Raw genomic sequence first — 25455 nt, forward strand, 5'->3', positions numbered from 1 at the left:
CTATCGATGTGAATTTCTGAATCTATGTGGCCATTTGTTAAAAAGGCATGGGTCATTACAAGAAATTAGATAAGCTTGCAGACAACCATGAGAAAAGAAGCCAGATCAACCAAGTCAAAATCAAAGAATCTGTAGAAAACCATCTGACAAAACTACTAATGTCCTGTTCTTTTTGTGAATTTTAAGCCCAGGTTTGCCACAAAAAACACTTTCCAAATGTGCACGTCAGGCGCGTTGAGACTTCATTGTTTGAACAACAAATTCAAAATTTGGGTGAAATTAAATCAACCTCTTTCGAGCCGGAGTCAAACCAGCGACCTAAGGATTTCCACCTACGCATCAACTACAGTCCTCCGCTCTACCAACTAAGCTATCAAAGGACCCCTGTAAGATAGTCTATCATATTATTGGTTCTTTCGGAAAAGTCACGTTGAAGGGAAACAATAACGTGACTTTACCGAAAGGACCAAGAATATGAATCACTGCAGTCACGAAAGCTTTAAATCAAAATTTATAGTCTATCACTTCACTACTACTACATACACCAGTAGCAATGTAGAGTCAAACCTGCACCCAGCGCTTACACAGCCACAGTTACTGTACAGACAGGTCTGACAAGACCTGAGGAATATGGGGCCAGTGGCGCAATGGATAACGCGTCTGACTACGGATCAGAAGATTGTAGGTTCGACTCCTGCCTGGCTCGTGGCTGTGTGTTTTATACGCGTGATGTTGTGAATGCATCTTTTTTATTCTGTCTTTATAAAGAGTATTTAAAGGTGCAACATGTGAGGAATGGCCTGATTTAAAAGATTATATGGTGAATGTGGGTGATTTTTTTAATTAACATTTGCAAAGATAACGTCTATCGATGTGAATTTCTGAATCTATGTGGCTAGGTGTTAAAAAGGCATTTGTCATTAAACGAGAAATTGGACAAGTTTGCAGACAACCATGAGAAAAGAAGCCAGATCCACCAAGTCAAAATCAACGAATCTGTAGAAAACCATCCGACTAAACTCCTAATGCCCTGTTCTTTTGTGAATTTTAAGCCCAGGTTTGCCACAAAAGACACTTTACTCACGTACACGTCAGGCGCGTTGAGACTTCATTATTTGACCAATAATTTCATAATTTGGTGAAAATGAAATCAACCTCCTTCGAGCCGGAGTCGAACCAGCGACCTAAGGATTTCCACCACAAACCAACTACAGTCCTCCGCTCTACCAACTGAGCTATCGAAGGAACCCTGGAAGATCGTCTATCACTTCACTGCTACTACATACACCAGTAGCAATGTAGACTCAAACCTGCACCCAGTGCTTACAGAGCCACAGTTACTATACAGACAGGTCTGGCAAGCGCTAAAGAACCTAGGGCCAGTGGTGCAAATGGATAACGCGTTTGACTACGGATCAGAAGATTGTAGGTTCGACTCCTGCCTGGCTCGTGGTTGTGTGTTTTATTAGCGTGACGTGTGAATGCATCTTTTTTATTCTGTCTTTCTAAATAGTACTTAAAGGCGCAACATGTGAGGAATGGCCTGATTTAAACGAAAATATGGTGAATGTGGGTGATTTTTTTATAATTAACACTTGCAAAGATAACGTCTATCGATGTGAATTTCTGAATCTATGTGACTAGGTGTTAAAAATGCATTTGTCATTAAACGAGAAATTGGACAAGTTTGCAGACAACCATGAGAAAAGAAGCCAGATCCACCAAGTCAAAATCAAAGAATCTGTCGAAAACCATCTGACTAAACTACTAATGTCCTGTTCTTTTTGTGAATTTTAAGCCCACGTTTGGCCCAAAAGACACTTTCCAAATGTGCACGTCAGGCGCGTTGAGACTTCATTGTTTGAACAACAAATTCATAATTTTGGTGAAAATGAATCAACCTCTTTCGAGCCGGAGTCAAACCAGCGACCTAAGGATTTCCACCTCCACATCAACTACAGTCCTCCGCTCTACCAACTAAGCTATCAAATGACCCCTGTAAGATAGTCTATCATATTATTGGTTCTTTCGGAAAAGTCACTACTACTACATACACCAGTAGCAATGTAGAGTCAAACCTGCACCCAGCGCTTACACAGCCACAGTTACTGTACAGAAAGGTCTGACAAGAGCTGAGGAATATGGGGCCAGTGGCGCAATGGATAACGCGTCTGACTACGGATCAGAAGATTGTAGGTTCGACTCCTGCCTGGCTCGTGGTTGTTTTTTATACGTGTGATGTTGTGAATGCATCTTTATTATTCTGTCTTTAAAAAGAGTATTAAAAGGCGCAACATGTGAGGAATGGACTGATTTCAAATATTATATGAATGTGGGTGATTTTTAAAATTAACATTTGCAAAGATAACGTCTATCGATGTGAATTTCTGAATCTATGTGGCTATGTGTTAAAAAGGCATGGGTCATTAAACGAGAAATTGGACAAGTTTGCAGACAACCATGAGAAAAGAAGCCAGATCCACCAAGTCAAAATCAACGAATCTGTAGAAAACCATCCGACTAAACTCCTAATGCCCTGTTCTTTTGTGAATTTTAAGCCCAGGTTTGCCACAAAAGACACTTTACTCACGTACACGTCAGGCGCGTTGAGACTTCATTATTTGACCAATAATTTCATAATTTGGTGAAAATGAAATCAACCTCCTTCGAGCCGGAGTCGAACCAGCGACCTAAGGATTTCCACCACAAACCAACTACAGTCCTCCGCTCTACCAACTGAGCTATCGAAGGAACCCTGGAAGATCGTCTATCACTTCACTGCTACTACATACACCAGTAGCAATGTAGACTCAAACCTGCACCCAGTGCTTACAGAGCCACAGTTACTATACAGACAGGTCTGGCAAGCGCTAAAGAACCTAGGGCCAGTGGTGCAAATGGATAACGCGTTTGACTACGGATCAGAAGATTGTAGGTTCGACTCCTGCCTGGCTCGTGGTTGTGTGTTTTATTAGCGTGACGTGTGAATGCATCTTTTTTATTCTGTCTTTCTAAATAGTACTTAAAGGCGCAACATGTGAGGAATGGCCTGATTTAAACGAAAATATGGTGAATGTGGGTGATTTTTTTATAATTAACACTTGCAAAGATAACGTCTATCGATGTGAATTTCTGAATCTATGTGACTAGGTGTTAAAAATGCATTTGTCATTAAACGAGAAATTGGACAAGTTTGCAGACAACCATGAGAAAAGAAGCCAGATCCACCAAGTCAAAATCAAAGAATCTGTCGAAAACCATCTGACTAAACTACTAATGTCCTGTTCTTTTTGTGAATTTTAAGCCCACGTTTGGCCCAAAAGACACTTTCCAAATGTGCACGTCAGGCGCGTTGAGACTTCATTGTTTGAACAACAAATTCATAATTTTGGTGAAAATGAATCAACCTCTTTCGAGCCGGAGTCAAACCAGCGACCTAAGGATTTCCACCTCCACATCAACTACAGTCCTCCGCTCTACCAACTAAGCTATCAAATGACCCCTGTAAGATAGTCTATCATATTATTGGTTCTTTCGGAAAAGTCACTACTACTACATACACCAGTAGCAATGTAGAGTCAAACCTGCACCCAGCGCTTACACAGCCACAGTTACTGTACAGAAAGGTCTGACAAGAGCTGAGGAATATGGGGCCAGTGGCGCAATGGATAACGCGTCTGACTACGGATCAGAAGATTGTAGGTTCGACTCCTGCCTGGCTCGTGGTTGTTTTTTATACGTGTGATGTTGTGAATGCATCTTTATTATTCTGTCTTTAAAAAGAGTATTAAAAGGCGCAACATGTGAGGAATGGACTGATTTCAAATATTATATGAATGTGGGTGATTTTTAAAATTAACATTTGCAAAGATAACGTCTATCGATGTGAATTTCTGAATCTATGTGGCTATGTGTTAAAAAGGCATGGGTCATTAAACGAGAAATTGGACAAGTTTGCAGACAACCATGAGAAAAGAAGCCAGATCCACCAAGTCAAAATCAACGAATCTGTAGAAAACCATCCGACTAAACTCCTAATGTCCTGTTCTTTTTTGAATTTTAAGCCCAGGTTTGCCACAAAAGACACTTTACTCACGTACACGTCAGGCGCGTTGAGACTTCATTATTTGACCAATAATTTCATAATTTGGTGAAAATAAATCAACCTCCTTCGCGCCAGAGTCGAACCAGCGACCTAAGGGTTTCCACCACAAACCAACTACAGCCCACCTTTCTACCAACTGAGCTATCGAACGAACCCTGAACGATAGTCTATCACTTCACTACCACTACTACATACATTAGTAGCAATGTAGACTCAAACCTGCACCCAGCACTTACACAGACACAGTTATTGTACAGACAGGTCTGACAAGACCTGAGGAATATGGGGCCAGTGGCGCAATGGATAACGCGTCTGACTACGGATCAGAAGATTGTAGGTTCGACTCCTGCCTGGCTCGTGCATGTGTGCTTTATATGCGTGATGTTGTGAATGCATCGTTTTTTATTCTGTCTTTAAAAAGAGTATTAAAAGGCGCAACATGTGAGGAATGGCCTGATTTAAACGAAAATATGGTGAATGTAAGTGACACTTGCAAAGAAATCGTCTATCGATGTGAATTTCTGAATCTATGTGGCCATTTGTTAAAAAGGCATGGGTTATTACAAGAAATTAGATAAGCTTGCAGACAACCATGAGAAAAGAAGCCAGATCAACCAAGTCAAAATCAAAGAATCTGTAGAAAACCATCTGACAAAACTGCTAATGTCCTGTTCTTTTTGTGAATTTTAAGCCCAGGTTTGCCACAAAAAACACTTTCCAAATGTGCACGTCAGGCGCGTTGAGACTTCATTGTTTGAACAACAAATTCATAATTTTGGTGAAAATAAATCAACCTCTTTCGAGCCGGAGTCAAACCAGCAACCTAAGGATTTCCACCTACGCATCAACTACAGTCCTCCGCTCTACCAACTAAGCTATCAAATGACCCCTGTAAGATAGTCTATCATATTATTGGTTCTTTCGGAAAAGTCACTACTACTACATACACCAGTAGCAATGTAGAGTCAAACCTGCACCCAGCGCTTACACAGCCACAGTTACTGTACAGAAAGGTCTGACAAGAGCTGAGGAATATGGGGCCAGTGGCGCAATGGATAACGCGTCTGACTACGGATCAGAAGATTGTAGGTTCGACTCCTGCCTGGCTCGTGGTTGTGTGTTTTATACGTGTGATGTTGTGAATGCATCTTTATTATTCTGTCTTTAAAAAGAGTATTAAAAGGCGCAACATGTGAGGAATGGACTGATTTCAAATATTATATGAATGTGGGTGATTTTTAAAATTAACATTTGCAAAGATAACGTCTATCGATGTGAATTTCTGAATCTATGTGGCTATGTGTTAAAAAGGCATGGGTCATTAAACGAGAAATTTGACAAGTTTGCAGACAACCATGAGAAAAGAAGCCAGATCAACCAAGTAGAAATCAAAGAATCTGTAGAAAACTATATGACAAAACTACAAATGCCCTGTTCTTTTTGTGAATTTTAAGCCCAGGTTTTCCACAAAAAACACTTTCCTCATGTGCACTTCAGGCACATTGAGGCTTCATTGTTTGAACAATAATTGCATAATTTGATGAAATTAAATAAACCTCCTTCGAGCCAGAGTCGAACCAGCGACCTAAGGATTTCCAACACAAACCAACTACAGTCCTCCGCTCTACCAACTGAGCTATCGAAGGAACCCTGGAAGATCGTATATCACTTCACTGCTACTACATACACCAGTAGCAATGTAGACTCAAACCTGCACCCAGTGCTTACAGAGCCACAGTTACTATACAGACAGGTCTGACAAGACCTGAGGAATATGGGGCCAGTGGCGCAATGGATAACGCGTTTGACTACGGATCAGAAGATTGTAGGTTCGACTCCTGCCTGGCTCGTGGCTGTGTTTTATTAGCGTGATGTGTGAATGCTTTCTTTTTTATTACGTTTTTCTCAAGAGTATTTCAAAGCGCAACATGTGAGGAATGGCCTGACTTAAACGAAAATATGGTGAATGTGGGTGATTTTTTTAAATTAACATCTGCAAAGAAAACGTATATCGACGTGAATTTCTGAGTCTATGTGGCCATTTGTTAAAAAGGCATGGGTCATTAAACAAGAAATTGCAAAAGTTTCCAGACCACCATGAGAAAAGAAGCCAGATCCACCAAGTCAAAATCAATGAATCTGTAGAAAACCATTTGACTAAACTACTAATGTCCTGTTCTTTTTGTGAATTTTAAGCCCAGGTTTGCCACAAAAAACACTTTCCTCATGTGCACGTCAGGCACATTGAGGCTTCATTGTTTGAACAATAATTGCATAATTTGGTGAAAATAAGGAAACCTCCTTCGAGCCGGAGTCGAACCAGCGACCTAAGGATTACCACCACAAACCAACTACAGTCCTCCGCTCTACCAACTGAGCTATCGAAGGAACCCTGGAAGATCGTATATCACTTCACTGCTACTACATACACCAGTAGCAATGTAGACTCAAACCTGCACCCAGTGCTTACAGAGCCACAGTTACTATACAGACAGGTCTGGCAAGCGCTAAAGAAGTTGGGGCCAGTGGCGCAATGGATAACGCGTTTGACTAGGGATCTAGAAGATTGTAGGTTCGACTCCTGCCTGGCTCGTGGCTGTGTGTTTTATTAGCGTGACGTGTGAATGCATCTTTTTTATTCTGTCTTTCTAAATAGGTACTTAAAGGCGCAATATGTGAGGAATGGCCAGATTTAAACGAAAATATGGTGAATGTGGGTGATTTTTTTAATTAACACTTGCAAAGATAACGTCTATCGATGTGAATTTCTGAATCTATGTGGCTAGGTGTTAAACAGGCATTTGTCATTAAACGAGAACTTGGACAAGTTTGCAGACAACCATGAGAAAAGAAGCCAGATCCACCAAGTCAAAATCAAAGAATCTGTCGAAAACCATCTGACTAAACTACTAATGTCCTGTTCTTTTTTTGAATTTTAAGCCCACGTTTGGCCCAAAAGACACTTTCCAAATGTGCACGTCAGGCGCGTTGAGACTTCATTGTTTGAACAACAAATTCATAATTTTGGTGAAAATAAATCAACCTCTTTAGAGCCGGAGTCAAACCAGCGACCTAAGGATTTCCACCTATGCATCAACTACAGTCCTCCACTCTACCAAACTGAGCTATCGAAGGAACCCTGTAAGATAGTCTATCACATTATTGGTTCTTTCGGTAAAGTCACGTTGAAGGGAAACAATAACGTGACTTTACCGAAAGGACCAAGAATATGAATCACTGCAGTCACGAAAGCTTTAAATCAAAATGTATAGTCTATCACTTCACTACTCCTACATACACCAGTAGCAATGTAGACTCAAACCTGCACCCAGCGCCTACACAGCCACAGTTACAGACAGGTCTGACAAGACCTGTGGAATATGGGGCCAGTGGCGCAATGGATAACGCGTCTGACTACGGATCAGAAGATTGTAGGTTCGACTCCTGCCTGGCTCGTGCATGTGTGTTTTATATGCGTGATGTTGTGAATGCATCGTTTTTTATTCTGTCTTTAAAAAGAGTATTAAAAGGCGCAACATGTGAGGAATGGCCTGATTTAAACGAAAATATGGTGAATGTAAGTGACACTTGCAAAGAAATCGTCTATCGATGTGAATTTCTGAATCTATGTGGCCATTTGTTAAAAAGGCATGGGTTATTACAAGAAATTAGATAAGCTTGCAGACAACCATGAGAAAAGAAGCCAGATCAACCAAGTCAAAATCAAAGAATCTGTAGAAAACCATCTGACAAAACTGCTAATGTCCTGTTCTTTTTGTGAATTTTAAGCCCAGGTTTGCCACAAAAAACACTTTCCAAATGTGCACGTCAGGCGCGTTGAGACTTCATTGTTTGAACAACAAATTCATAATTTTGGTGAAAATAAATCAACCTCTATCGAGCCGGAGTCAAACCAGCGACCTAAGGATTTCCACCTACGCATCAACTACAGTCCTCCGCTCTACCAACTAAGCTATCAAATGACCCCTGTAAGATAGTCTATCATATTATTGGTTCTTTCGGAAAAGTCACTACTACTACATACACCAGTAGCAATGTAGAGTCAAACCTGCACCCAGCGCTTACACAGCCACAGTTACTGTACAGAAAGGTCTGACAAGAGCTGAGGAATATGGGGCCAGTGGCGCAATGGATAACGTGTCTGACTACGGATCAGAAGATTGTAGGTTCGACTCCTGCCTGGCTCGTGGTTGTGTGTTTTATACGTGTGATGTTGTGAATGCATCTTTATTATTCTGTCTTTAAAAAGAGTATTAAAAGGCGCAACATGTGAGGAATGGACTGATTTCAAATATTATATGAATGTGGGTGATTTTTAAAATTAACATTTGCAAAGATAACGTCTATCGATGTGAATTTCTGAATCTATGTGGCTATGTGTTAAAAAGGCATGGGTCATTAAACGAGAAATTGGACAAGTTTGCAGACAACCATGAGAAAAGAAGCCAGATCCACCAAGTCAAAATCAACGAATCTGTAGAAAACCATCCGACTAAACTCCTAATGTCCTGTTCTTTTTTGAATTTTAAGCCCAGGTTTGCCACAAAAGACACTTTACTCACGTACACGTCAGGCGCGTTGAGACTTCATTATTTGACCAATAATTTCATAATTTGGTGAAAATAAATCAACCTCCTTCGCGCCAGAGTCGAAACAGCGACCTAAGGGTTTCCACCACAAACCAACTACAGCCCACCTTTCTACCAACTGAGCTATCGAACGAACCCTGAACGATAGTCTATCACTTCACTACCACTACTACATACACTAGTAGCAATGTAGACTCAAACCTGCACCCAGCACTTACACAGCCACAGTTATTGTACAGACAGGTCTGACAAGACCTGAGGAATATGGGGCCAGTGGCGCAATGGATAACGCGTCTGACTACGGATCAGAAGATTGTAGGTTCGACTCCTGCCTGGCTCGTGCATGTGTGTTTTATATGCGTGATGTTGTGAATGCATCGTTTTTTATTCTGTCTTTAAAAAGAGTATTAAAAGGCGCAACATGTGAGGAATGGCCTGATTTAAACGAAAATATGGTGAATGTAAGTGACACTTGCAAAGAAATCGTCTATCGATGTGAATTTCTGAATCTATGTGGCCATTTGTTAAAAAGGCATGGGTTATTACAAGAAATTAGATAAGCTTGCAGACAACCATGAGAAAAGAAGCCAGATCAACCAAGTCAAAATCAAAGAATCTGTAGAAAACCATCTGACAAAACTGCTAATGTCCTGTTCTTTTTGTGAATTTTAAGCCCAGGTTTGCCACAAAAAACACTTTCCAAATGTGCACGTCAGGCGCGTTGAGACTTCATTGTTTGAACAACAAATTCATAATTTTGGTGAAAATAAATCAACCTCTTTCGAGCCGGAGTCAAACCAGCGACCTAAGGATTTCCACCTACGCATCAACTACAGTCCTCCGCTCTACCAACTAAGCTATCAAATGACCCCTGTAAGATAGTCTATCATATTATTGGTTCTTTCGGAAAAGTCACTACTACTACATACACCAGTAGCAATGTAGAGTCAAACCTGCACCCAGCGCTTACACAGCCACAGCTACTGTACAGAAAGGTCTGACAAGAGCTGAGGAATATGGGGCCAGTGGCGCAATGGATAACGCGTCTGACTACGGATCAGTAGATTGTAGGTTCGACTCCTGCCTGGCTCGTGGTTGTGTGTTTTATACGTGTGATGTTGTGAATGCATCTTTATTATTCTGTCTTTAAAAAGAGTATTAAAAGGCGCAACATGTGAGGAATGGACTGATTTCAAATATTATATGAATGTGGGTGATTTTTAAAATTAACATTTGCAAAGATAACGTCTATCGATGTGAATTTCTGAATCTATGTGGCTATGTGTTAAAAAGGCATTTGCTATTAAACGAGAAATTGGACAAGTTTGCAGACAACCATGAGAAAAGAAGCCAGATCCACCAAATAGAAATCAAAGAATCTGTAGAAAACTATCTGACAAAACTACAAATGTCCTGTTCTTTTTGTGAATTTTAAGCCCAGGTTTGCCACAAAAAACACTTTCCTCATGTGCACGTCAGGCACATTGAGGCTTCATTGTTTGAACAATAATTGCATAATTTGGTGAAAATAAATAAACCTCCTTCGAGCCAGAGTCGAACCAGCGACCTAAGGATTTCCACCACAAACCAACTACAGTCCTCCGCTCTACCAACTGAGCTATCGAAGGAACCCTGGAAGATCGTATATCACTTCACTGCTACTACATACACCAGTAGCAATGTAGACTCAAACCTGCACCCAGTGCTTACAGAGCCACAGTTACTATACAAACAGATCTGACAAGTCCTAAAGAACTTGGGGCCAGTGGCGCAAATGGATAACGCGTTTGACTACGGATCAAAAGATTGTAGGTTCGACTCCTGCCTGGCTCGTGGCTGTGTGTTTTGTACGCGTGATGTTGTGAATGCATCTTTTTTATTCTGTCTTTATAAAGAGTATTTAAAGGTGCAACATGTGAGGAATGGCCTGATTTAAAAGATTATATGGTGAATGTGGGTGATTTTTTTAATTAACACTTGCAAAGATAACGTCTATCGATGTGAATTTCTGAATCTATGTGGCTAGGTGTTAAAAAGGCATTTGTCATTAAACGAGAAATTGGACAAGTTTGCAGACAACCATGAGAAAAGAAGCCAGATCCACCAAGTCAAAATCAACGAATCTGTAGAAAACCATCCGACTAAACTCCTAATGTGGTGCGGAAATTTGAGGGTAAGAATCCACCCATTTTTTCGCCATATAGCATTGTGATATATAACGACTTATGGTTGGTAGCTTAGCTGATTGGAGAATATAGAGTTTATTGATAACATGAAGGTAATTATATTTTAGTTTTTATTGGTTCACTATATAGTACTGTGAATAGCTCAGATGTGCAGTCATTTCTGTGACCAGTCACTAGCAAATCACTCAGTTATTTCAATGCTAAATTCGCCTAGTTATTTCAATGCTAAATTCTCCTGTTTGATTTGTACTAAGTGCCTCGGTGAATGTGTATGCTCTGACTTCAACGTAGCTATTTCTGTAGCAGTTACAAGCGAATCACTCAACTATTTCAATGCTAAATTCTATGCTAATTCCATTGTCAAGGGGTGCCTCTGCGGATGTGTATGCCTTAACTTAGCTATTTCAATGCTAAATTCTATGCTAATTCCTTTTAACAATGGGTGCCTCTGCGGATGTGTATGCTTTAACTTTTAACATAGCTATTTCTGTGACCAGTCACAAGCTAATCATTCAGCCATTTCAATGCTAAATTTTATGCTAATTCCTTTGTCTAGGCTCTTTGTTCCTCTCACACAGCTTAAAAGCCGTGATCTGAACGTGGCTCTCTCACTCCAGCGCTGTCCTACCAGACAGTCTCGCCCCCTTCACCTGATGAAGGCCGCTTGTGTTGTGGCCGAAACGTCGTGAGAATATTATTGTGTTATTTTATTTTATCAATTTATTATTTTATTCTCATTCTACGTGACTTTACCGAAAGAACCAAAGAAGATCCTAATGTCCTGTTATTTTGTGAATTTTAAGCCCAGGTTTGCCACAAAAAACACTTTCCAAATGTGCACGTCAGGCGCGTTGAGACTTCATTGTTTGAACAACAAATTCATAATTTTGGTGAAAATAAATCAACCTCTTTCGAGCCGGAGTCAAACCAGCGACCTAAGGATTTCCACCTACGCATCAACTACAGTCCTCCGCTCTACCAACTAAGCTATCAAAGGACCCCTGTAAGATAGTCTATCATATTATTGGTTCTTTCGGAAAAGTCACGTTGAAGGGAAACAATAACGTGACTTTACCGAAAGGACCAAGAATATGAATCACTGCAGTCACGAAAGCTTTAAATCAAAATGTATAGTCTATCACTTCACTACTACTATATACACCAGTAGCAATGTAGAGTCAAACCTGCACCCAGCGCTTACACAGCCACAGTTACTGTACAGACAGGTCTGACAAGACCTGAGGAATATGGGGCCAGTGGCGCAATGGATAACGCGTCTGACTACGGATCAGAAGATTGTAGGTTCGACTCCTGCCTGGCTCGTGGCTGTGTGTTTTATACGCGTGATGTTGTGAACGCATCTTTTTTATTCTGTCTTTATAAAGAGTATTTAAAGGTGCAACATGTGAGGAATGGCCTGATTTAAAAGATTATATGGTGAATGTGGGTGATTTTTTTAATTAACATTTGCAAAGATAACGTCTATCGATGTGAATTTCTGAATCTATGTGGCTAGGTGTTAAAAAGGCATTTGTCATTAAACGAGAAATTGGACAAGTTTGCAGACAACCATGAGAAAAGAAGCCAGATCCACCAAGTCAAAATCAACGAATCTGTAGAAAACCATCCGACTAAACTCCTAATGTCCTGTTCTTTTTTGAATTTTAAGCCCAGGTTTGCCACAAAAGACACTTTACTCACGTACACGTCAGGTGCGTTGAGACTTCATTATTTGACCAATAATTTCATAATTTGGTGAAAATAAATCAACCTCCTTCACGCCAGAGTCGAAACAGCGACCTAACGGTTTCCACCACAAACCAACTACAGCCCGCCTCTCTCCCAACTGAGCTATCGAAAGAACCCTGAACGATAGTCTATCACTTCACTACTACTACATACACCAGTAGCAATGTAGACTCAAACCGGCACCCAGCGCTTACACAGCCACAGTTACAGACAGGTCTGACAAGAGCTGAGGTATATGGGGCCAGTGGCGCAATGGATAACGCGTCTGACTACGGATCAGAAGATTGTAGGTTCGACTCCTGCCTGGCTCGTGGTTGTGTGTTTTATACGCGTGATGTTGTGAATGCATCTTTTTTATTCTGTCTTTAAAAAGAGTATTAAAAGGCGCAACATGTGAGGAATGGCCTGATTTAAACGAAAATATGGTGAATGTAGGTGACACTTGCAAAGAAATCGTCTATCGATGTGAATTTCTGAATCTATGTGGCCATTTGTCAAAAAGGCATGGGTCATTACAAGAAATTAGATAAGTTTGCAGACAACCATGAGAAAAGAAGCCAGATCAACCAAGTCAAAATCAACTAATCTGTAGAAAACCATCTGACAAAACTACTCATGTCCTGTTCTTTTTGTGAATTTTAAGCCCAGGTGTGCCACAAAAAACACTTTCCAAATGTGCACGTCAGGCGCGTTGAGACTTCATTGTTTGAACAACAAATTCATAATTTTGGTGAGAATGAATCAACCTCTTTCGAGCCGGAGTCAAACCAGCGACCTAAGGATTTCCACCTACGCATCAACTACAGTCCTCCGCTCTACCAACTAAGCGATCAAAGGACCCCTGTGAGATAGTCTATCATATTATTGGTTCTTTCGGAGAAGTCACGTTGAAGGGAAACAATAACGTGACTTTACCGAAAGGACCAAGAATATGAATCACTGCAGTCACGAAAGCTTTAAATCAAAATGTATAGTCTATCACTTCACTACTACTACTATATACACCAGTAGCAATGTAGAGTCAAACCTGCACCCAGCGCTTACACAGCCACAGTTACTGTACAGACAGGTCTGACAAGCCCTGAGGAATATGGGGCCAGTGGCGCAATGGATAACGCGTCTGACTACGGATCAGAAGATTGTAGGTTCGACTCCTGCCTGGCTCGTGGCTGTGTGTTTTATTCGCGTGATGTTGTGAATGCATCTTTTTTATTGTCTTTATAAAGAGTATTTAAAGGCACAACATGTGAGGAATGGCCTGATTTAAAAGATTATATGGTGAATGTGGGTGATTTTTTTAATTAACATTTGCAAAGATAACGTCTATCGATGTGAATTTATGAATCTATGAGGCTATGTGTTAAAAAGGCATTTGTCATTAAACGAGAAATTGGACAAGTTTGCAGACAACCATGAGAAAAGAAGCCAGATCCACCAAGTCAAAATCAAAGAATCTGTCGAAAACTATCTGACAAAACTACTAATGTCCTGTTCTTTTTGTGAATTTTAAGCGCAGGTTTGCCACAAAAAACACTTTCCTCATGTGCACATCAGGCACATTGAGGCTTCATTGTTTGAACAATAATTGCATAATTTGGTGAACATAAATAAACCTCCTTCGAGCCGGAGTCGAACCAGCGACCTAAGGATTACCACCACAAACCAACTACAGTCCTCCGCTCTAACAACTGAGCTATCGAAGGAACCCGGGAAGATCGTATATCACTTCACTGCTACTACATACACCAGTAGCAATGTAGACTCAAACCTGCACCCAGTGCTTACAGAGCCACAGTTACTGTACAGACAGGTCTGGCAAGAGCTAAAGAACTTGGGGCCAGTGGCGCAATGGATAACGCGTTTCACTACGGATCAGAAGATTGTAGGTTCGACTCCTGCCTGGCTCGTGGCTGTGTGTTTTATTAGCGTGACGTGTGAATGCATCTTTTTTATTCTGTCTTTCTAATAGTACTTAAAGGCGCAACATGTGAGGAATGGCCTGATTTAAACGAAAATATGGTGAATGTGGGTGATTTTTTAAATTAACACTTGCAAAGATAACGTCTATCGATGTGAATTTCTGAATCTATGTGGCTAGGTGTTAAAAAGGCATGGGTCATTAAACGAGAAATTGGACAAGTTTGCAGACAACCATGAGAAAAGAAGCCAGATCCACCAAGTCAAAATCAAAGAATCTGTCGAAAACCATCTGACTAAACTACTAATGTCCTGTTCTTTTTGTGAATTTTAAGCCCACGTTTGGCCGAAAAGACACTTTCCAAATGTGCACGTCAGGCGCGTTGAGACTTCATTGTATGAATAATGTCATAATTTGGCATAAAATTGGTGAAGCATAAACCAACCTCCTTCGAGCCAGAGTCAAACCAGCAACCTAAGGATTTCAACCACAACCAACTACAGTCCTCCGCTCTACCAGTCCTCCGCTCTACCAACTGAGCCATCACTTCACTGCTAGTACATGTAATGAGCGACTTCCACGACACGTCGTGGAGAGGGTACTCTAATTTATTCCACGAACGGCCAGGCACAGGCCAACGTTATCGGCGTCCTCTCCAGGTACACACTTAGATGTTACGTTCTACAGACTACACACACGGTTGACCACACGGCTGGTTCTGCCTGTCCGCTTCCGGTCTCGCTGCTGGCTGACGGCGTGCCAGGGAGGGCGGTGAAGCTTTGCCAGAGATCCGCCACGTGGCCGAACGAAGGAGAGAGATGACGGCAAGCAGCGACGCAGTCCGGACCCAAAACTTCACACGCCTCCGATTACATTCTCGCCGGCGCGGCTACGCTCCGCTTCTGGCAACGCCCTCTTGTGGAACTTTCTAGCCGGTTCTCGGAGTTTCTCGGCCGGTCCTACCCTTTACCGTATTCATTCCCCTTTGAGGATTGGATAATGGTTTTAATGGTGCCTGTACCCATGCTACCCTTTACCAAACAGTAGATGTCAATATCTCATGACACATACACCAGTAGCAATTCAGATTCAAACCTGCACCCAGTGCTTACACAGCCACAGTTACTGTACAGACAGGTCTGACAAGAGCTGCGGCATTGGGGGCCAGTGACGCCATGGATGACGCGTCTGACTATGGTTCAGAAGAATGAAGGTTCGACTGCTGCCTGGCGCGTGGCTGTGTGTTTTATTAGCGTGACGTGTGAATGCTTTCTTTTTTATTCTGTCTTTCTCAAGAGTATTTCAAGGCGCAACATGTGAGGAATGGCCTGATTTAAACGAAAATATGGTGAATGTGGGTGATTTTTTTAATTAACACTTGCAAAGAAAACGTCTATCGATGTGCATTTCTGAATCTCTTTGGCCATTTGTTAAAAAGGCATGGGTCATTAAACAAGAAATTGCAAAAGTTTGCAGACCACCATGAGAAAAGAAGCCAGATCCACAAGTCAAAATCAAAGAATCTGTAGAAAACCATCCGACTAAACTCCTAATGTCCTGTTCTTTTGTGAATTTTAAGCCCAGGTTTGCCACAAAAGACACTTTACTCACGTACACGTCAGGCGCGTTGAGACTTCATTATTTGACCAATAATTTCATAATTTGGTGAAAATAAATCAACCTCCTTCCCGCCAGAGTCGAAACAGCGACCTAAGGGTTTCCACCACAAACCAACTACAGCCCACCTCTCTACCAACTGAGCTATCGAACAAACCCTGAACGATAGTCTATCACTTCACTACCACTACTACATACATTAGTAGCAATGTAGACTCAAACCTGCACTCAGCGCTTACACAGCCACAGTTACTGTACAGACAGGTCTGACAAGAGCTGAGGTATATGGGGCCAGTGGCGCAATGGATAACGCGTCTGACTACGGATCAGAAGATTGTAGGTTCGACTCCTGCCTGGCGCGTGGCTGTGTGTTTTATACGCGTGATGTTGTGAATGCATCTTTTTTATTCCGTCTTTCTCAAGAGTATTTAAAGGCGCAACATGTGAGGAATGGCCTGAATTAAAAGATTATATGGTGAATGTGGGTGATTTTTTTTATTAACACTTGCAAAGATAACGTCTATCGATGTGAATTTCTGAATCTATGTGGCTAGGTGTTAAAGAGGCATTTATCATTAAACGAGAAATTGGACAAGTTTGCAGACAACCATGAGAAAAGAAGCCAGATCCACCAAGTCAAAATCAAAGAATCTGTCGAAAATCATCTGACTAAACTACTAATGTCCTGTTCTTTTTGTGAATTTTAAGCCCACGTTTGGCCCAAAAGACACTTTCCAAATGTGCACTTCAGCCGCGTTGAGACTTCATTGTTTGAACAACAAATTCATAATTTTGGTGAAAATAACTCAACCTCTTTCGAGCCGGAGTCAAACCAGCGACCTGAGGATTTCCACCTACGCATCAACAACAGTCCTCCGCTCTACCAACTAAGCTATCGAAGGAACCCTGTAAGATAGTCTATCACATTTTTGGTTCTTTAGGTAAAGTCACGTTGAAGGGAAACAATAACGTGACTTTACCGAAAGGACCAAGAATATGAATCACTGCAGTCACGAAAGCTTTAAATCAAAATTTATAGTCTATCACTTCACTACTACTACATACACCAGTAGTAATGTAGAGTCAAACCTGCACCCAGCGCTTACACAGCCACAGTAACTATACAGACAGGTCTGACAAGAGCTGGGGTATATGGGGCCAGTGGTGCAATGGATAACGCGTCTGACTACGGATCAGAAGATTGTAAGTTCGACTTCTGCCTGGCTCGTGGCTGTGTGTTTTATTAGCGTGACGTGTGAATGCATCTTTTTTATTCTGTCTTTCTAAATAGTACTTAAAGGCGCAACATGTGAGGAATGGCCTGATTTAAACGAAAATATGGTGAATGTGGGTGATTTTTTAGAATTAACACTTGCAAAGATAACGTCTATCGATGGGAATATCTGAATCTATGTGGCTAGGTGTTAAAAAGGCATTTGTCATTAAACGAGAAATTGGACAAGTTTGCAGACAACCATGAGAAAAGAAGCCAGATCCACCAAGTCAAAATCAAAGAATCTGTCGAAAACCATCTGACTAAACTACTAATGTCCTGTTCTTTTTGTGAATTTTAAGCCCACGTTTGGCCCAAAAGACACTTTCCAAATGTGCACGTCAGGCGCGTTGAGACTTCATTGTTTGAACAATAAATTCATAATTTTGGTGAAAATAAATCAACCTCTTTCGAGCCGGAGTCAAACCAGCGACCTGAGGATTTCCACCTACGCATCAACTACAGTCCTCCACTCTACCAACTGAGCTATCGAAGGAACCCCGTAAGATAGTTTATCACATTATTGGTTCTTTCGGTAAAGTCACGTTGAAGGGAAACAATAACGTGACTTTACCGAAAGGACCAAGAATATGAATCACTGCAGTCACGAAAGCTTTGAATCAAAATGTATAGTCTATCACTTCACTACTACTACTACATACACCAGTAGCAATGTAGAGTCAAACCTGCACCCAGCGCTTACACAGCCACAGTTACTGTACAGACAGGTCTGACAAGAGCTGAGGAATATGGGGCCAGTGGCGCAATGGATAACGCGTCTGACTACGGATCAGAAGATTGTAGGTTCGACTCCTACCTGGCTCGTGGCTGTGTGTTTTATTAGCGTGATGTTGTGAATGCATCTTTTTTATTCTGTCTTTATGAAGAGTATTTAAAGGCGCAACATGTGAGGAATGGCCTGATTTAAAATATTATATGGTGAATGTGGGTGATTTTTTAAATTAACATTTGCAAAGATAACGTCTATCGATGTGAATTTCTCAATCTATGTGGCTATGTGTTAAAAATGCATTTGTCATTAAACGAGAAATTGGACAAATTTGCAGACATCCATGAGAAAAGAAGCCAGATCCACCAAGTCAAAATCAAAGAATCTGTCGAAAACCATCTGACTAAACTACTAATGTCCTGTTCTTTTTGTGAATTTTAAGCCCACGTTTGGCCCAAAAGACACTTTCCAAATGTGCACGTCAGGCGCGTTGAGACTTCATTGTTTGAACAATAAATTCATAATTTTGGTGAAAATAAATCAACCTCTTTCGAGCCGGAGTCAAACCAGCGACCTGAGGATTTCCACCTACGCATCAACTACAGTCCTCCACTCTACCAACTGAGCTATCGAAGGAACCCCGTAAGATAGTTTATCACATTATTGGTTCTTTCGGTAAAGTCACGTTGAAGGGAAACAATAACGTGACTTTACCGAAAGGACCAAGAATATGAATCACTGCAGTCACGAAAGCTTTAAATCAAAATTTATAGTCTTTCACTACTACTACTACATACACCAGTAGCAATGTAGAGTCAAACCTGCACCCAGCGCTTACACAGCCACAGTTACTGTACAGACAGGTCTGACAAGAGCTAAGGAATATGGGGCCAGTGGCGCAATGGATAACGCGTCTGACTACGGATCAGAAGATTGTAGGTTCGACTCCTTCCTGGCTCGTGGCTGTGTGTTTTGTTAGCGTGATGTTGTGAATGCGTATATTTATTCTGTCTTTCTAAAGAGTATTTAAAGGCGCAACATGTGAGGAATGGCCTGATTTAAAATATTATATGGTGAATGTGGGTGATTTTTTAAATTAACATTTGCCATAGATAACGTCTATCGATGTGAATTTCTCAATCTATGTGGCTATGTGTTAAAAATGCATTTGTCATTAAACGAGAAATTGGACAAGTTTGCAGACAACCATAAGAAAAGAAGACAGATCCACTAAGTCAAAATCCAACAATCTGTAGAAAACCATTTGACAAAACTACAAATGTCCTGTTCTTTTTGTGATTTTTAAGCCCAGGTTTGCCACAAAAAACACTTTCCTTATGTGCACGTCAGGCACATTGAGGCTTCATTGTTTGAACAATAAGTGCATTATTTGGTGAAAATAAATCAACCTCTTTCGAGCCGGAGTCAAACCAGCGACCTAAGGATTTCCACCACAAACCAACTACAGTCCTCCACTCTACCAACTGAGCTATCGAAGGAACCCTGGAAGATGGTATATCACTTCACTGCTACTACATACACCAGTACAATATAGACTCAAACCTGCACCCAGTGCTTACAGAGCCACAGTTACTATACAGACAGGTCTGGCAAGAGCTAAAGAACTTGGGGCCAGTGGCGCAATGGATAACGCGTTTGACTACGGATCAGAAGATTGTAGGTTCGACTCCTGCGTGGCTCGTGGCTGTGTGTTTTATTAGCGTGACGTGTGAATGCATCTTTTTTATTCCGTCTTTCTAAATAGTACTTAAAGGCGCAACTTGTGAGGAATGGCCTGATTTAAACGATAATATGGTGAATGTGGGTGATTTTTTAAATTAACACTTGCAAAGAAAACGTCTATCGATGTGAATTTCTGAATCTATGTGGCTAGGTGTTAAAAAGGCATTTGTCATTAAACGAGAAATTGGACAAGTTTGCAGACAACCATGAGAAAAGAAGCCAGATCCACTAAGTCAAAATCAAAGAATCTGTAGAAAACCATCTGACAAAACTACTAATGTCCTGTTCTTTTTGTGAATTTTAAGCCCACGTTTGGCCCAAAAGACACTTTCCAAATGTGCACGTCAGGCGCGTTGAGACTTCATTGTTTGAACAACAAATTCATAATTTTGGTGAAAATAAATCAACCTCTTTCGAGCCGGAGTCAAACCAGCGACCTTAGGGTTTCCACCACAAACCAACTACAGCCCTCTGCTCTACCAACTGAGCTATCGAAGGAACCCTAAACGATAATCTATCACTTCACGACTACTACATACACCAGTAGCAATGTAGACTCAAACCTGCATCCAGTGCTTACAGAGCCACAGTTATTGTACAGACAGGTCTGACAAAAGCTAAGGAACATGGGGAGTGTGGACAAATGGATTATGCGTCTGACTACGGATCAGAAGATTGTAGGTTCGATTCCTGCCGGGCTCGTTACTGTGGATTTAATTAGCGTGATGTGCGAATGCATGTTTTCTTATTGTCTTTATGAAGAGTATTTAAAGGAGCAACATGTGAGGAATGGCCTGATTTCAACGAAAATATGGTGAATGTGGTTGATTTTTTAAATTAACATTTGCAAAGATAACGTCTATCGATGTGAATTTCTGAATCTACGTGGCCATTTGTTAAAAAGGCATGGGTCATTAAACAAGAAATTGGAAAAGTTTGCAGACCACCATGAGAAAATAAGCCAGATCCCCCAAGTCAAAATCAAAGAATCTGGAGAAAAACCATCTGACAAAACTACTAATGTCCTGTTCTTTTCGTGATTTTTAAGCCGAGGTTTGCCCCAAAAGACACTTTCCGAATGTACAAGTCAGGAGCTTTGAGCCTTCATTGTATGCACGAAAAATTAATAATTTGTTGAAAAATAAATTAACCTCATTCAAGCCAAACCAGCGACCTAAGGACTTCACCCACAACCCAACTACAGTCCTCCGCTCTACCAAATGAGCTATCGAAGGAACCCTGTAAGCCATCCTATCACTTCACTACTACTACATACACCAGTAGCAATGTAGAGTCAAACCTGCACCCAGCGCTAACACAGCCACAATTACTGTACAGACAGGTCTGACAAGAAGTGAGGAATATGGGGCCAGTGGCGCAATGGATAACGCGTCTGACTACGGATCAGAAGAATGTAGGTTCGACTCCTGCCTGGCTTGTGGCTGTGTGTTTTATTAGCGTGACGTGTGAATGCATCTTTTTATTCCGTCTTTCTCAAGAGTATTTCAAGGCGCAACATGTGAGGAATGGCTTGATTTAAAAGATGATATGGTTAATGTGGGTGATTTTTTTAAATTAACGTTTGCAAAGAAAACGTCTATCGATATGAATTTCTGAATCTATGTGGCCATTTGTTAAAAAGGCATGGGTGATTTAACAAGAAATTGGAAAAATTTGCAGACCACCATGAGAAAAGAAGCCAGATCAACCAAGTCAAAATCAAAGAATCTGTAGAAAACCATCTGACAAAACTACTAATGTCCTGTTCTTTTTGTGAATTTTAAGCCCAGGTTTGGCCCAAAAGACACTTTCCAAATGTGCACGTCAGGCGCGTTGAGACTTCATTGTTTGAACAACAAATTCATAATTTTGGTGAAAATGAATCAACCTCTTTCGAGCCGGAGTCAAACCAGCGACCTGAGGATTTCCACCTCCACATCAACTACAGTCATCCGCTCTACCAACTAAGCTATCAAAGGACCCCTGTAAGATAGTCTATCATATTATTGGTTCTTTCGGAAAAGTCACGTTGAAGGGAAACAATAACGTGACTTTACCGAAAGGACCAAGAATATGAATCACTGCAGTCACGAAAGCTTTAAATCAAAATTTATAGTCTATCACTTCACTGCTACTACACACACCAGTAGCAATGTAGACTCAAACCTGCACCCAGCGCTTACACAGCCACAGTTACTATACAGACAGGTCTGACAAGGGCTAAGGAGCTTGGGGTCAGTGGCGCAATGGATAACGCGTTTGACTACGGATTAGATGTTTGTAGGTTCGACTCCTGCCTGGCTCGTGGCTGTGTGTTTTATTCTCGTGACGTGTGAATTCATCTTTTCTATTCTGTCTCTTTAAAGAGTATTTAAAGGCGCAACATGTGAGGAATGGCCTGATTTAAACGAAAATATGGTGAATGTGGTTGATTTTTTAAATTAACATTTGCAAAGAAAACGTCTATCGATGGCATTTCTGAATCTCTTTGGCCATTTGTTAAAAAGGCATTTGTTATTAAACGAGAAATTGGACAAGTTTGCAGACAACCATGAGAAAAGAAGCCAGATCCACCAAGTCAAAATCAAAGAATCTGTCGAAAACCATCTGACTAAACTACTAATGTCCTGTTCTTTTTGTGAATTTTAAGCCCACGTTTGGCCCAAAAGACACTTTTCAAATGTGCACGTCAGGCACGTTGAGACTTCATTGTTTGAACAACAAATTCATAATTTTGGTGAAAATAAATCAACCTCTTTCGAACCGGAGTCAAACCAGCGACCTGAGGATTTCCACCTACGCATCAACTACAGTCCTGTGCTCTTCCAACTGAGCTATCGACGGAACCCTGTAAGATAGTCTATCACATTATTGGTTCTTTCGGTAAAGTCACGTTGAAGGGAAACAATAACGTGACTTTACCGAAAGGACCAAGAATATGAATCACTGCAGTCACGAAAGCTTTAAATCAAAATGTATAGTCTATCACTTCACTACTACTACATACACCAGTAGCAATGTAGAGTCAAACCTGCACCCAGCGCTTACACAGCCACAGTTACAGACAGGTCTGACAAGGGCTGAGGTATATGGGGCCAGTGGCGCAATGGATAACGCGTCTGACTACGGATCTGTAGATTGTAGGTTCGACTCCTGCCTGGCTCGTGGTTGTGTGTTTTATACGTGTTAATTTGTGAATGCATCTTTATTATTCTGTCTTTAAAAAGAGTATTAAAAGGTGCAACATGTGAGGAATGGACTGATTTAAAATATTATATGAATGTGGGTGATTTTTTAAATTAACATTTGCAAAGATAACGTCTATCGATGTGAATTTCTGAATCTATGTGGCTAGGTGTTAAAAAGGCATTTGTCATTAAACGAGAAATTGGACAAGTTTGCAGACAACCATGAGAAAAGAAGCCAGATCCACCAAGTCAAAATCAAAGAATCTGTCGAAAACCATCTGACTAAACTACTAATGTCCTGTTCTTTTTGTGAATTTTAAGCCCACGTTTGGCCCAAAAGACACTTTCCAAATGTGCACGTCAGGCGCGTTGAGACTTCATTGTTTGAACAATAAATTCATAATTTTGGTGAAAATAAATCAACCTCTTTCGAGCCGGAGTCAAACCAGCGACCTGAGGATTTCCACCTACGCATCAACTACAGTCCTCCGCTCTACCAACTGAGCTATCGAAGGAACCCCGTACGATAGTCTATCACATTATTGGCTCTTTCGGTAAAGTCACGTTAAAGGGAAACAATAACGTGACTTTACCGAAAGGACCAAGAATATGAATTACTGCAGTCACGAAAGCTTTAATTCAAAATTTATAGTCTATCACTTCACTACTACTACATACACCAGTAGCAATGTAGAGTCAAACCTGCACCCAGCGCTTACACAGCCACAGTTACTGTACAGACAGGTCTGACAAGACCTGAGAATATGGGGCCAGTGGCGCAATGGATAACGCGTCTGACTACGGATTAGAAGATTGTAGGTTCGACTCCTACCTGGCTCGTGGCTGTGTGTTTTATTAGCGTGATGTTGTGAATGCATCTTTTTTATTCTGTCTTTATGAAGAGTATTAAAAGGCGCAGCATGTGAGGAATGGACTGATTTAAAATATTATATGAATGTGGGTGATTTTTAAAATTAACATTTGCAAAGATAACGTCTATCGATGTGAGTTTCTGAATCTATGTGGCTAGGTGTTAAAAAGGCATTTGTCATTAAACGAGAAATTGGACAAGTTTGCAGACAACCATGAGAAAAGAAGCCAGATCCACCAAGTCAAAATCAACGAATCTGTAGAAAACCATCCGACTAAACTGCTAATGTCCTGTTCTTTTGTGAATTTTAAGCCCAGGTTTGCCACAAAAGACACTTTACTCACGTACACGTCAGGCGCGTTGAGACTTCATTATTTGACCAATAATTTCATAATTTGGTGAAAATAAATCAACCTCCTTCGAGCCGGAGTCGAACCAGCGACCTAAGGCTTTCCACCACAAACCAACTACAGTCCTCCGCTCTACCAACTGAGCTATCGAAGGAACCCTGTAAGATCGTCTATCACTTCACTGCTACTACATACACCAGTAGCAATGTAGACTCAAACCTGCACCCAGTGCTTACAGAGCCACAGTTACTATACAGACAGGTCTGGCAAGAGCTAAAGATCTTGGGGCCAGTGGCGCAATGGATAACGCGTCTGACTACGGATCTGTAGATTGTAGGTTCGACTCCTGCCTGGCTCGTGGTTGTGTGTTTTATACGTGTTAATTTGTGAATGCATCTTTATTATTCTGTCTTTAAAAAGAGTATTAAAAGGTGCAACATGTGAGGAATGGACTGATTTAAAATATTATATGAATGTGGGTGATTTTTTAAATTAACATTTGCAAAGATAACGTCTATCGATGTGAATTTCTGAATCTATGTGGCTAGGTGTTAAAAAGGCATTTGTCATTAAACGAGAAATTGGACAAGTTTGCAGACAACCATGAGAAAAGAAGCCAGATCCACCAAGTCAAAATCAAAGAATCTGTCGAAAACCATCTGACTAAACTACTAATGTCCTGTTCTTTTTGTGAATTTTAAGCCCACGTTTGGCCCAAAAGACACTTTCCAAATGTGCACGTCAGGCGCGTTGAGACTTCATTGTTTGAACAATAAATTCATAATTTTGGTGAAAATAAATCAACCTCTTTCGAGCCGGAGTCAAACCAGCGACCTGAGGATTTCCACCTACGCATCAACTACAGTCCTCCGCTCTACCAACTGAGCTATCGAAGGAACCCCGTACGATAGTCTATCACATTATTGGCTCTTTCGGTAAAGTCACGTTAAAGGGAAACAATAACGTGACTTTACCGAAAGGACCAAGAATATGAATTACTGCAGTCACGAAAGCTTTAATTCAAAATTTATAGTCTATCACTTCACTACTACTACATACACCAGTAGCAATGTAGAGTCAAACCTGCACCCAGCGCTTACACAGCCACAGTTACT

The 25455-nt window shown here is 41.0% G+C and overlaps 35 non-coding genes across 35 annotated transcripts; 20 read left to right on the plus strand and 15 right to left on the minus strand.

Annotated features, from left to right (window-relative positions):
• Positions 1-290: 290 nt before the first annotated feature.
• On the minus strand, positions 291-380 carry TRNAY-GUA (transfer RNA tyrosine (anticodon GUA)). The gene is given in 2 exon segments: positions 291-326; positions 344-380. It is a non-coding gene; the product is annotated as a tRNA-Tyr (tRNA).
• Positions 381-633: 253 nt separating this feature from the next.
• TRNAR-ACG (transfer RNA arginine (anticodon ACG)) lies at positions 634-706 on the plus strand. Its single transcript has one exon. It is a non-coding gene; the product is annotated as a tRNA-Arg (tRNA).
• A 450-nt stretch (positions 707-1156) lies between these two features.
• TRNAY-GUA (transfer RNA tyrosine (anticodon GUA)) lies at positions 1157-1245 on the minus strand. The gene is given in 2 exon segments: positions 1157-1192; positions 1209-1245. It is a non-coding gene; the product is annotated as a tRNA-Tyr (tRNA).
• Positions 1246-2144: 899 nt separating this feature from the next.
• On the plus strand, positions 2145-2217 carry TRNAR-ACG (transfer RNA arginine (anticodon ACG)). Its single transcript has one exon. It is a non-coding gene; the product is annotated as a tRNA-Arg (tRNA).
• A 445-nt stretch (positions 2218-2662) lies between these two features.
• TRNAY-GUA (transfer RNA tyrosine (anticodon GUA)) lies at positions 2663-2751 on the minus strand. The gene is given in 2 exon segments: positions 2663-2698; positions 2715-2751. It is a non-coding gene; the product is annotated as a tRNA-Tyr (tRNA).
• An 899-nt stretch (positions 2752-3650) lies between these two features.
• TRNAR-ACG (transfer RNA arginine (anticodon ACG)) lies at positions 3651-3723 on the plus strand. The gene has a single exon. It is a non-coding gene; the product is annotated as a tRNA-Arg (tRNA).
• Positions 3724-4390: 667 nt separating this feature from the next.
• TRNAR-ACG (transfer RNA arginine (anticodon ACG)) lies at positions 4391-4463 on the plus strand. Its single transcript has one exon. It is a non-coding gene; the product is annotated as a tRNA-Arg (tRNA).
• A 679-nt stretch (positions 4464-5142) lies between these two features.
• TRNAR-ACG (transfer RNA arginine (anticodon ACG)) lies at positions 5143-5215 on the plus strand. Its single transcript has one exon. It is a non-coding gene; the product is annotated as a tRNA-Arg (tRNA).
• Positions 5216-5662: 447 nt separating this feature from the next.
• On the minus strand, positions 5663-5751 carry TRNAY-GUA (transfer RNA tyrosine (anticodon GUA)). The gene is given in 2 exon segments: positions 5663-5698; positions 5715-5751. It is a non-coding gene; the product is annotated as a tRNA-Tyr (tRNA).
• A 131-nt stretch (positions 5752-5882) lies between these two features.
• TRNAR-ACG (transfer RNA arginine (anticodon ACG)) lies at positions 5883-5955 on the plus strand. Its single transcript has one exon. It is a non-coding gene; the product is annotated as a tRNA-Arg (tRNA).
• Positions 5956-6404: 449 nt separating this feature from the next.
• Positions 6405-6493, minus strand: TRNAY-GUA (transfer RNA tyrosine (anticodon GUA)). The gene is given in 2 exon segments: positions 6405-6440; positions 6457-6493. It is a non-coding gene; the product is annotated as a tRNA-Tyr (tRNA).
• Positions 6494-7488: 995 nt separating this feature from the next.
• On the plus strand, positions 7489-7561 carry TRNAR-ACG (transfer RNA arginine (anticodon ACG)). The gene has a single exon. It is a non-coding gene; the product is annotated as a tRNA-Arg (tRNA).
• A 679-nt stretch (positions 7562-8240) lies between these two features.
• TRNAR-ACG (transfer RNA arginine (anticodon ACG)) lies at positions 8241-8313 on the plus strand. Its single transcript has one exon. It is a non-coding gene; the product is annotated as a tRNA-Arg (tRNA).
• Positions 8314-8982: 669 nt separating this feature from the next.
• On the plus strand, positions 8983-9055 carry TRNAR-ACG (transfer RNA arginine (anticodon ACG)). The gene has a single exon. It is a non-coding gene; the product is annotated as a tRNA-Arg (tRNA).
• Positions 9056-9734: 679 nt separating this feature from the next.
• TRNAR-ACG (transfer RNA arginine (anticodon ACG)) lies at positions 9735-9807 on the plus strand. The gene has a single exon. It is a non-coding gene; the product is annotated as a tRNA-Arg (tRNA).
• Positions 9808-10254: 447 nt separating this feature from the next.
• On the minus strand, positions 10255-10343 carry TRNAY-GUA (transfer RNA tyrosine (anticodon GUA)). The gene is given in 2 exon segments: positions 10255-10290; positions 10307-10343. It is a non-coding gene; the product is annotated as a tRNA-Tyr (tRNA).
• A 131-nt stretch (positions 10344-10474) lies between these two features.
• Positions 10475-10548, plus strand: TRNAR-ACG (transfer RNA arginine (anticodon ACG)). The gene has a single exon. It is a non-coding gene; the product is annotated as a tRNA-Arg (tRNA).
• Positions 10549-11808: 1260 nt separating this feature from the next.
• On the minus strand, positions 11809-11898 carry TRNAY-GUA (transfer RNA tyrosine (anticodon GUA)). The gene is given in 2 exon segments: positions 11809-11844; positions 11862-11898. It is a non-coding gene; the product is annotated as a tRNA-Tyr (tRNA).
• Positions 11899-12151: 253 nt separating this feature from the next.
• Positions 12152-12224, plus strand: TRNAR-ACG (transfer RNA arginine (anticodon ACG)). The gene has a single exon. It is a non-coding gene; the product is annotated as a tRNA-Arg (tRNA).
• Positions 12225-12888: 664 nt separating this feature from the next.
• TRNAR-ACG (transfer RNA arginine (anticodon ACG)) lies at positions 12889-12961 on the plus strand. The gene has a single exon. It is a non-coding gene; the product is annotated as a tRNA-Arg (tRNA).
• Positions 12962-13743: 782 nt separating this feature from the next.
• TRNAR-ACG (transfer RNA arginine (anticodon ACG)) lies at positions 13744-13816 on the plus strand. Its single transcript has one exon. It is a non-coding gene; the product is annotated as a tRNA-Arg (tRNA).
• Positions 13817-14264: 448 nt separating this feature from the next.
• Positions 14265-14353, minus strand: TRNAY-GUA (transfer RNA tyrosine (anticodon GUA)). The gene is given in 2 exon segments: positions 14265-14300; positions 14317-14353. It is a non-coding gene; the product is annotated as a tRNA-Tyr (tRNA).
• Positions 14354-16473: 2120 nt separating this feature from the next.
• TRNAR-ACG (transfer RNA arginine (anticodon ACG)) lies at positions 16474-16546 on the plus strand. Its single transcript has one exon. It is a non-coding gene; the product is annotated as a tRNA-Arg (tRNA).
• A 1318-nt stretch (positions 16547-17864) lies between these two features.
• On the minus strand, positions 17865-17954 carry TRNAY-GUA (transfer RNA tyrosine (anticodon GUA)). The gene is given in 2 exon segments: positions 17865-17900; positions 17918-17954. It is a non-coding gene; the product is annotated as a tRNA-Tyr (tRNA).
• A 256-nt stretch (positions 17955-18210) lies between these two features.
• Positions 18211-18283, plus strand: TRNAR-ACG (transfer RNA arginine (anticodon ACG)). The gene has a single exon. It is a non-coding gene; the product is annotated as a tRNA-Arg (tRNA).
• Positions 18284-18734: 451 nt separating this feature from the next.
• On the minus strand, positions 18735-18824 carry TRNAY-GUA (transfer RNA tyrosine (anticodon GUA)). Its single transcript is given in 2 exon segments — positions 18735-18770; positions 18788-18824. It is a non-coding gene; the product is annotated as a tRNA-Tyr (tRNA).
• Positions 18825-19075: 251 nt separating this feature from the next.
• TRNAR-ACG (transfer RNA arginine (anticodon ACG)) lies at positions 19076-19148 on the plus strand. The gene has a single exon. It is a non-coding gene; the product is annotated as a tRNA-Arg (tRNA).
• A 450-nt stretch (positions 19149-19598) lies between these two features.
• TRNAY-GUA (transfer RNA tyrosine (anticodon GUA)) lies at positions 19599-19687 on the minus strand. The gene is given in 2 exon segments: positions 19599-19634; positions 19651-19687. It is a non-coding gene; the product is annotated as a tRNA-Tyr (tRNA).
• Positions 19688-19817: 130 nt separating this feature from the next.
• On the plus strand, positions 19818-19890 carry TRNAR-ACG (transfer RNA arginine (anticodon ACG)). The gene has a single exon. It is a non-coding gene; the product is annotated as a tRNA-Arg (tRNA).
• Positions 19891-20340: 450 nt separating this feature from the next.
• On the minus strand, positions 20341-20429 carry TRNAY-GUA (transfer RNA tyrosine (anticodon GUA)). The gene is given in 2 exon segments: positions 20341-20376; positions 20393-20429. It is a non-coding gene; the product is annotated as a tRNA-Tyr (tRNA).
• An 868-nt stretch (positions 20430-21297) lies between these two features.
• On the plus strand, positions 21298-21370 carry TRNAR-ACG (transfer RNA arginine (anticodon ACG)). The gene has a single exon. It is a non-coding gene; the product is annotated as a tRNA-Arg (tRNA).
• Positions 21371-23544: 2174 nt separating this feature from the next.
• TRNAY-GUA (transfer RNA tyrosine (anticodon GUA)) lies at positions 23545-23634 on the minus strand. The gene is given in 2 exon segments: positions 23545-23580; positions 23598-23634. It is a non-coding gene; the product is annotated as a tRNA-Tyr (tRNA).
• A 252-nt stretch (positions 23635-23886) lies between these two features.
• On the plus strand, positions 23887-23959 carry TRNAR-ACG (transfer RNA arginine (anticodon ACG)). The gene has a single exon. It is a non-coding gene; the product is annotated as a tRNA-Arg (tRNA).
• Positions 23960-24405: 446 nt separating this feature from the next.
• On the minus strand, positions 24406-24494 carry TRNAY-GUA (transfer RNA tyrosine (anticodon GUA)). Its single transcript is given in 2 exon segments — positions 24406-24441; positions 24458-24494. It is a non-coding gene; the product is annotated as a tRNA-Tyr (tRNA).
• A 652-nt stretch (positions 24495-25146) lies between these two features.
• TRNAY-GUA (transfer RNA tyrosine (anticodon GUA)) lies at positions 25147-25236 on the minus strand. The gene is given in 2 exon segments: positions 25147-25182; positions 25200-25236. It is a non-coding gene; the product is annotated as a tRNA-Tyr (tRNA).
• Positions 25237-25455: the final 219 nt, after the last annotated feature.

This window comes from Petromyzon marinus, chromosome 52, assembly GCF_048934315.1.
Source record: "Petromyzon marinus isolate PM22_M1 ecotype Great Lakes invasive population chromosome 52, UKy_Petmar_22M1.pri1.0, whole genome shotgun sequence".
Classification (NCBI taxonomy): domain Eukaryota; kingdom Metazoa; phylum Chordata; class Hyperoartia; order Petromyzontiformes; family Petromyzontidae; genus Petromyzon; species Petromyzon marinus.